The sequence below is a fragment of the Chionomys nivalis genome, chromosome 21 (assembly GCF_950005125.1).
Source record: "Chionomys nivalis chromosome 21, mChiNiv1.1, whole genome shotgun sequence".
Taxonomy (NCBI): Eukaryota; Metazoa; Chordata; class Mammalia; order Rodentia; family Cricetidae; genus Chionomys; species Chionomys nivalis.
In genome coordinates this window covers 5,907,332-5,916,763 of record NC_080106.1, presented here as the reverse complement: position 1 = coordinate 5,916,763, position 9,432 = coordinate 5,907,332, and the positions used below count along the sequence as shown (strand labels likewise).

General features: G+C 39.4%; 1 protein-coding gene across 1 annotated transcript in view; it reads right to left on the bottom strand.

Moving 5' to 3' along the window:
- Positions 1-2,308: 2,308 nt before the first annotated feature.
- Positions 2,309-9,432, bottom strand: part of LOC130863324 (zinc finger protein 431-like) — a 32,445-nt gene continuing 25,321 nt past the window's right edge. Inside the window, exons 4-5 of the transcript XR_009055719.1 lie at positions 6,346-8,542; positions 2,309-4,201 (exon numbers count right to left, since the gene is read on the bottom strand). The gene's annotated coding sequence lies outside the window, so the exon portion shown is untranslated. The remainder of the gene's footprint in view (positions 4,202-6,345; positions 8,543-9,432) is intronic.

Genomic DNA, 9,432 nt, shown 5'->3' with positions numbered 1-9,432 from the left:
TATAAAAGTGAAATTAATTCTGACTTCTCAGAAATAAATTCAGCAGTTTCAATATGTAAGACATCGGGGGAGCCGGGCGGTGGTGGCGCACGCCTTTAATCCTGGCACTCGGGAGGCAGAGGCAGGCGGATCTCTGGGAGTTCGAGGCCAGCCTGGTCTACAAGAGCTAGTTCCAGGACAGGCTCCAAAAGCTATGGAGAGATGGCTCAGAGGTTAAGAGCATTGCCTGCTCTTCCAAAGGTCCTAAGTTCATTTCTCAGCAACCATATTGTGGCTCACAACCATCTGTAATGAGGTCTGGTGCCCTCTTCTGGCCTGCAGGCACACACAGAGACAAAATATTGTACACATAATAAATAAATAAATATTTTTTTAAAAAGATAGTAATTTTGTTCTTTTCAGTTTTGAAATATGTATTTCACCGATTCATAAAGCATTACATATGTATGCATATTATGACATTGTGTGCTGAAATGTCATGTCTTTGCACCTGTAGTTATTGCATAAAGTCATCATTCCTTTAATGTGAAATACACAGACTATTTTAATCCATTTTGAAGTATTATTTGTATTTTGAATATAATAAAATACAATTGACATGTACTATGAAATGTATTTCGTGGCCTTATAATTTATAGGCTGTTAAATCCAAGTTGGACAAAATTTTAGTGACTATGAACATATTTACCATATGCAATAATATTTTACTGTTTGTATATTTCTTTTTATGGTGTTTTTTGTTTTCCAGAAATAACCACATCAGATATTGTTAAGCCTATTAATATTTATACATATTTGGACCGGTATATTTCATATGAGCATGGCAGCATTCATATTATTTATGTTAATGAGACTTTTCAAGTGGATATTTGATTGGCCTATTTCTTTTTTCTTGAGTTTTTTTGTTTTTGTTTTTGTTTTTCGAGACAGGGTTTCTCTGTGGTTTTGGAGCCTGTCCTGGAACTAGCTCTTGTAGACCAGGCTGGTCTCGAACTCACAGAGATCCGCCTGCCTCTGCCTCCCGAGTGCTGGGATTAAAGGCGTGCGCCACCACCGCCCGGCCTTCTTTTTTCTTTTAGAAATAACTTCCTATTTATCAATTTATTATGTATACAATAGTTTGTCTACATGTATGCCTGCAGGCCAGAAGAGGGCACCAGACCTCATTACAGATGGTTGTGAGCCACCATGTGGTTGCTGGGAATTGAACTCAGGACCTTTGGAAGAGCAGGCAATGCTCTTAACCTCTGAGCCATCTCTCCAGCCCCTTGATTGGCTTTTTTCATATAGTGGCAATATTCTGCCAGAGCTAGATTAATAGCTTATCAGAATTTTATTGATTAATGCTAAAACTATGAGAATTTAAGCTTTTTTCAGTCCTTCACAACTCGTATTTACATACCGTAAAACACCTTCTCAGACCCTAAAACATTCCTGGATCCTCACATCTTATGTTTTTTATCTTTACCTGAGTGAAGCACCTGTTCCTTCCCCATCATTACACCATCACCTTGACACTCCGGAGAAATCTGTTTCATGAGTTTATCTCTGTTCTGAGTCTGGTAATGAGGTAAATTGTATCTAGGCTTAGCACTGACTCTAGGAGAGTGAGGTGTGTTTACCTGAACTTTCCCCCAGAGAACTGTGAAGACAGTTGAAGCCTTGGTTCCTGCTTATAAGCTGGCACGCCCACCAGTCATCAAACTGCACCAGAGATCCTGAGAAGACTTACCTGCGTTAAGGCTTACAAATGACAGAACTTACTTGTTTGGTTACCTAGACAGCCAATACCCAGGTCCTCTACAGTTGTTGAGGGCAGAGGTTTCAGGGCAACATTTGTGTTTGAGAGGAAGAGGTCTAGACCTGCCAGGCTTCAGTCGATCCTATGGGTTAGAAGTTGGCAGGAAGACCGGCCTGCCTTGCCCTCGGCACCCGAGGCAGTCGATCCCCCTGTCCTCTGTCTGAAGAGGTCTTGGCAGCGGCTGACGTGAAGGGAAGTCTTTACTCAGTGACTCGCACTGCCACCTAGGAAGCAAGTTCTGGGCGGAGGTTCTTTTGTTCCCTTGTGTCTCATTTGGAGGAAGAGGGTGGTGCCATGAGCTAACCCATCTCGCTATTACAAAGAGCCTTTTTTTAGACATTTTAAATGCCATATTTTCCAGATTTCTGAGCTTTTGAACACTTCTGTATATTGGGTATATCTGAGTTATGACTACAGTATATTATCTTCCTGAAGAGCTGGATCCAAGCTGAGAGGTCCCGGTAAGTTAGCTCTTGTCAATCTGAAATAGATCTTTATAACCTTAAATATTTATCACAATTGTTTAAAAGTACATACCAATTTATAATATCTGAGACTTGTTTTTTTTTTTAATCCTGAAGGAGATACAATAAACAGAGCTCATTAGAACTGACTAAAACATTTTAACACAGTAATTATATGAACATATATTCACAGTTGAATTTAAGTTACATACACACATACACATATACAGAATTAAAGCTAGACTATATTCACACATATAGGGTTAAATCAAAAGCCATATGTATACACACAGCCATATATTAAAGAGAAGTAAAGTAAAATAAGAAGAAAGAAAATTGATGTGTGCTGGGCGAGAGGAAGGCTGCTTCTCGCTCTCCGACGCCCACATTACAAACCCAGTTGCCGGTCCTGAATGAAAGGAAAAGCAGATTTGCTACAGGTAGAAAAGAGCCGGTACAGGAGGGTAGGATCCCCGTGTGAAATGAACACCTAACAGTGGTGCCACTCCCTTTGGGGGCCACTTTCTTTCAAGCCAACACACATGAATTTGCCTGGCTGTTTGGGTGAGGATCTCTGTGAGAGAATGTTAGTTTGGTGTTTAAAATTAATTTTAACTGACAGATGAAAATATATATATATATTTTGTGTGTAGACACTATGAACGTGTACTGTATGTGGAATATTATGTACCCACTTGTCATGTGTTAATAGCTTCATTCTCAGCTCGCATCTCTGAGATCTGTCTTTCTCCACTCCCTGTCCCCATCATTGTGGGGAGATATTGTGCCCCGCTAAAGAATTCCACTAATGCGATGGCTTATTATGAAATCCCTCAAATTCCCAAGAAAACCAACTAAGGAAGGAAACCCTTAAAGTTGAGTGTTGCATGAGTTCTAATTGGTCCGAATAATAAAAGCCTGAACTCATATATTGGGGCAACTGCTGAAATATCTGAGAGAGAAGAGCAAGCCACAACCAACTCTTATCTTGCCAACTCTTCAGCTGGTAAGGGCTGATGTCCCCTCTCCTCCCACCCTTTATTCCCCTCGCCCAGCCAGATCACCTCCTGTCTGTCTGTACAGACCTTCAGACCTCTAGGGTTAAATAGTGACTAGTTCCGACTTCAGACCTTCACGCAAGCTTTACTTGTTAGAGTACAAAGAAATATCATCAGATTCCCCTTTTTTTGCTCTAAAATATAAAAGTGGGTTATCATGTAAGAAAAACTATATACAATAAGTACAATAACTATATACAACATATACAGGCAATAAATACATTAATGATATCTAGTCCATTAACAATTGACAAATTCAGAGAAAATACTCTATATTTATCCTATCTTGATGAGTTCAAAAGGTTGACTTTCTTTTCTAACTTGCATTACCAAGACTATCTTTTGATGTCTCTCAACCTTATACACTTTATACCTTTTAGAGAATTTCTTTGCTGAATCTGGTAACAAGGAAAACTATAACTATAAAGTCTTCAATACGTGAGAGACCTGAGAAGGAAATAATATTACCCAAGTAAGCAGGAAGTGCAAGTAAGCAACATCCAAAAAATGTGAGAAATTACAGAAACAGCTGGCTGCCTGGATAGGCACCCAAAAAAAAAAAAAAAAAAAATCAATGTCCCTCTGCAACATTGGGGCATCCATCTTCAGCCTCCCTGACTAGCATAAGGGACACACTTTTCCGTGAAGCAGGGTGTTCTGAAGGGCTGTCCTACCTCGTCTTAGAAGGTTCAGCAGTCCTTTCTTTGTGTGTCTTGCTTTTCTAATTTGGACAGCACATTGCCAGCAGTTGAGGCAAGAGCACGTTCTTGCCCAGTGGCTAACTTCTGTCACAAAACAGTAAACTCCTTGTAGAGCGTCTTCAGTGTCCGTTATCTTCTTTGAAGTAGATTGGTGTGGCCAGGAGCAGATATATCTTACTGTTATGAAAAAGAACAAAGCTTATGTTATTAAAACAACTTAAATGCCATATTCTGTAGATTTATGAAGTTTGTGAAGATAACCTGTCTGTCTAAAATATATCTCTGTCTAACCTTGAAACCATAACTGGTATGACTACACATTTGATAGTAATAAATAACTACTAACTTGCATTCCTCTGTATTCTAATTAGTTGGTAATAGTAGGGCTAGAAATTTGCATTAATTGAGCTGTATATGGACAATGTCTTGATTAAAAATGTATATACAGTCTGTTCTAACGAAATTAATCTCAAATTTGTATCAATATACAAAGATCCATATCTATGTAAAATATTTAAAACTAGTAGTTGCTTTCTGGGTTTAAAAGTGGAGTCAATAATCTACCCCTTTTATCCTGTCATATCTATTACCCCTTTCCTCTTCAGAGGAGATTTAATCTACCCTTATATCCTATCATGTTTATATCCCCCATTTCTCTTTTCAAAACAAGAAGCCTGAATCTAATTTTCTTTGTTCAGCTTTTTTTCCTGACCATTACCAATAACAATCTGTAACCCTCCCAAACAATGACAAATATCCATAACCCAATTAAAGACCAAACACCACACATTGGGAACACATCATCTACCCTTGTACTTTACTCAGGAGGTGACCTCATGAGGATCATGAGTTCAAATATATCCTTGAGTCACAGCTAATATCCAACACAGGCTGAATAAAAAAACAACAAAATCTCAAAGGAATTTGTGAAAATATGAAAAACAAAACCAGAAACAACAAACCACTCCCCTTTCGCAGAAATGCTTATTGGAAGAGTATGGTGACACACTGCCTGTTTAGTGATGTGCCCCACATAGAGCACACTTTAGTGTTTACCTCAAATGTTTCAAATACAAAGCACCATGATCTCTACTATCAGTCTTGAGTGAAGAAGGTAAATAATTTCCTTCCTTCAAGGCTGTGATGGATAAATGAAACAGGACATTTTTCTGGTTGCTGAAGACCACTGTGATCTGAAGTCCTTTACCAAATCATTTACATCAATAGGGATTTCCTCTTGTATGCATTTGTCCCAATTTCCTGATTTCAAAATTACATAAATAGGCTTTACAACATCTACAGGGGAGACGCAGACCTGGGCAGTTAAGAAATGTTCATTCCCAGCCGGGCGGTGGTGGCGCACACCTTTAATCCCAGCACTTGGGAGGCAGAGGCAGGTGGATCTCTGTGAGTTCGAGACCAGCCTGGTCTACAAGAGCTAGTTCCAGGACAGGCTCCAAAACCACAGAGAAACCCTGTCTCGAAAAACAAAACAAAACAAAACAAAAAAAGAGAAATGTTCATTCCCAGGATTAAGATCTGATTTTTGAAAACCTCCTGTAATTCAAGGGTCTAACATTCTGAGGAACCGCATGCACATTCACATACCCACAAACACACACAGTGTCTTTACACAATTAAAATAAAATCAACCCTTTAAACAAACAGCTTTTCACTGATGAAAGTTGTTCCCTTGCAAGCGTTCATTCCCGTAACACAGGTGTTGCGGCATCTAAAGGTCACAGCTTTTCTTCAACATGAACTAGTTCATATAGCAGAAAGCAAACATGTAGCCTTGAAGTCAGAGAAATCAATCCTTCTAAACTGGTGGTATCATTTGGGAGGATTTTAGAAATGTCCTACTAAAGGAAATATGGTACTGGGGGGTAGGCTTTGAGAATTCACATCCACACACCATTCCCAGTTCCCACTGTTAAGGATGTGAGTTCTTAGCTTTCTTACGACATCACTGTGCATTTTCCTCCAGAAGGCTATACCCACAGTTGTGAAAGGAAGCTATCCTGGACAGCTACAGTTGTGAGAAGAAAGGTGTCCTGGCTGTTGAGAAGTCATCCTATACCTGAAGCTGCAGAAGGAAGATATCCTGGATACCTGCAGCTCTGAAGAGAAAGGTGCTCTGTCAAAATCAGGCTATACCGACAGCTACGAGGGACGGTATTAAGGATACCTGCAGCACAGAAGGAAAAGGTACCCTGGCTGGCAGAAGTCCGGCTGTACATACATCTGTGAAGGGAGGGTATCCTAGGCAACTAAAACTGTGAGGAGAAAGAAATACTGACAGTCAGGAAGTCAGAACATACCTGAAGTTGTCTTCCGGTGGGAGAAAGTGTCCCAGCAGGATCTGGCAATCTTGTTCCTCTGAGATCTACCTGGGCTCCACTCCTCTTTGCTAAGAGAACTTCCCAGCAGCGATGACAATTGCTGCTCCCCTAAGGGAGTTTCCTAGAAGAGCTGTCCATCACTTCTCTGCTCTGCTCCACTAGGATCCCAGCAGAGATGCCCATCACTTCTCTGCTGACACTACGGAGTTACCCAGCAGAGATGCCCATTTCTTCTCAGCTCTGGCCAATTGTTACTTCTTTGCTTCACTCAACTAAGATAGATATCCGTCTGCTCTGACTCCGGTGAAATGTTTCCAAATCTGCTCCACTCCCCAATGGAGTTTCCCAGCAGGTATGTCATTTCCTTCTTGGCTCTGTTCCACTTGGGGTTTCCCACCAGAAACGTCCATTGCCCCTAAGCTCTGCTCCACCAGGGAGATTTGCAGAAAGGATTCGACCCTGATCTGCCGAAAGATCGTTCGTCACCCCAAACTCGCTAAAGGAATTTATTTGGAAGTGAGAGCTGTAGAGACTGTAAAGGGCAGATGCCAACTAAAAAGGCACAGGGCTTCTACGGGGCCTCTTATGGACAGAGATTGAGCAGCGAGATTTTCAGGGTGAAATTGGTTTCAACCCCTGAGCTGGCAGACTGGCTAGATTTCAAGTTCAGTTGCTGGTTAGTTCTATCCTCAAGGACTAGTTGGTTTCAGTTATCAGAGATTGGTTGGTTTCATGTTCAGTAGGTCAGGGGAAGAATGTGTTTCTTTGGCTTTGGTTTCAAAGTCAATGTGTGTGTCTTTCACTGGCTCTGGTTCAGGATTGAGTGTATTCTTTGGCTGGCCCTTTTACCCTACATATAGGCCTCCATAAATTCAATTTTCCCATGAGTTTGCAGAGGCAAATAATACAAAATGGACATCTTGAATCTTGAAAAGATTGTTGACACCATCCAATTTTTCTCTAGAGAATAGTCTTGAATGAATGTACGTAAGTGTGTTGGATTAAGAGCTTACCAAATTCTTGTTAATACACCCTCAGATTTTTTTTCAGGTACTAAAAAACTATTGTAATTAGCAAAGGCACACAAAATATTTTACTCCTTTAAAGTGTAAAACTTTGTTACACTGACTTTATTTTTATGGTTTCTCTGCAATGTTCCTTTTTCTGATGATTTCGAAGATTGCTTATATATGCAAAGTCTTTACCACACAGATTACATACATAGGGTTTCTCTCCAGTATGTGTTCTTTCATGCATTTGAAGACCACTATGATGAGCAAAGAATTTACCACAACGATTACATAAATAGGGTTTCTCTCCAGTATGTCTTCTTTTATGTGTTTGGAGAACACTGTGTTGTGCAAAGGCTTTTCCACATTCCTTACATTCATAGGGTTTCTCTCCAGTATGTGTTCTTTTATGTACTCGGAGATGACTGTGATGAGCAAAGGCTTTACCACATTCATTACATTCATAGGGTTTCTCTCCGGTGTGTATTCTTATATGTGTTTTAAGAGCATTGTGATAAGCAAAGGCTTTACCACATTCATTACATTTATAGGGTTTCTCTCCAGTGTGTGTTCTTTCATGTATTTGGAGATGACCTTGTTGTACAAAGGCTTTAGAACATAGATAACATTCATAGGGCTTCTCTCCAGTATGTGTTCTTGTATGCATCTGAAGATTATTGTGACGTGCAAAGGTTTTACCACATTGATTACATTCATAGGGTCTCTCTCCAGTATGTGTTCTTTTATGCATTTGAAGAACATGGGAATAAGCAAAGGTTTTACCACATTGATTACATACATATGGTTTCTCTCCAGTGTGTGTTCTTTCATGCATTTGAAGATGACTTTGTTGTGCAAAGGTTTTACCACATTGAATACATTCATAGGGTTTCTCTCCAGTATGTGTTCTTTTATGCGTTTGGAGATGATTGTATCTTACAAAGGCTTTGCCACATTGATGACATTTATAGGGTTTCTCTCCAGTATGTGTTCTTTTATGTATTTGAAGATTTTTATTACGTGCAAAGGCTTTACCACATTGATTGCATTGATAGGGTTTCTCTCCAATATATATACTTTCATGCCTTTGAAGATGACTGTCATATGCAAAGGCATTAATACATTGAACATATACAGGATTATCTCCAGTATGACTTCTTTCAGGCCTGCAAGGAAAATTGGCACATGTAAATCCCTTATCACACTCAATACACTGTTGAATCTTTATTATCTGTATGAATGAGTTTTACAATTTGGTCCAATTATAAAGAAGAATTAGATCCTTAAGGTTTTATATTGCATTTACATTCATGCTACTACCCTTCATTTAGGATAGTTTTGTGGTTTTTTTTTTTTTTCAAGACAGAGTTTCTGTGTGACTTTGGAACCTGTCCTGGAACTCACTCTTGTAGACCAGGCTGGCCTCAAACTCAAGAGATCTGCCTGCCTCTGCCTCCCAACTGCTGGGATTAAAAGCCTGTTTTCCATGTTTAAACATTACCTGTGATGCTAAGATCCTCTGTTAAATAGGTCACACTTAAGGAATCTTTTTTTCTATGAGAGTTTGCACATACTAAAAGACAACTGGAAAAATTCAGATATAGATATGTGGTATAAAGAGTAAGGCTTTCCCGACAACAAATGCTCCTTGACTCTTGACTCTAACTGCCCATCTCACTAAACTTAGCATAGTCACAGCACAATATGAGAAACACTAGCTTTACTATGACCTATTTGTTTATTAGAAGGTTGTGAAGATGTACTTATCACCTCTTCAGCATGTAAACCTTCTGTAATATGAGGGGTATGAAATTAATGAATTGACAGTTCTAAAGCATAGCTCTCATGGAGCTAAGATACAAATGGTAATATATGCTAAGGCATTCTTTCCTTGTCTTCTTTCTTAAAATAATGCCTTGCAAATGTAATTCATCTATTTGAAGCTGAGGTATACGGTTTTGTGAGAATTTAATAATCATCATCCACATGAAATTATTTTTATTTACACTGTCGCTTCTGCTTACAACTTCCAGGACACATTACAATCCCTTCAGAG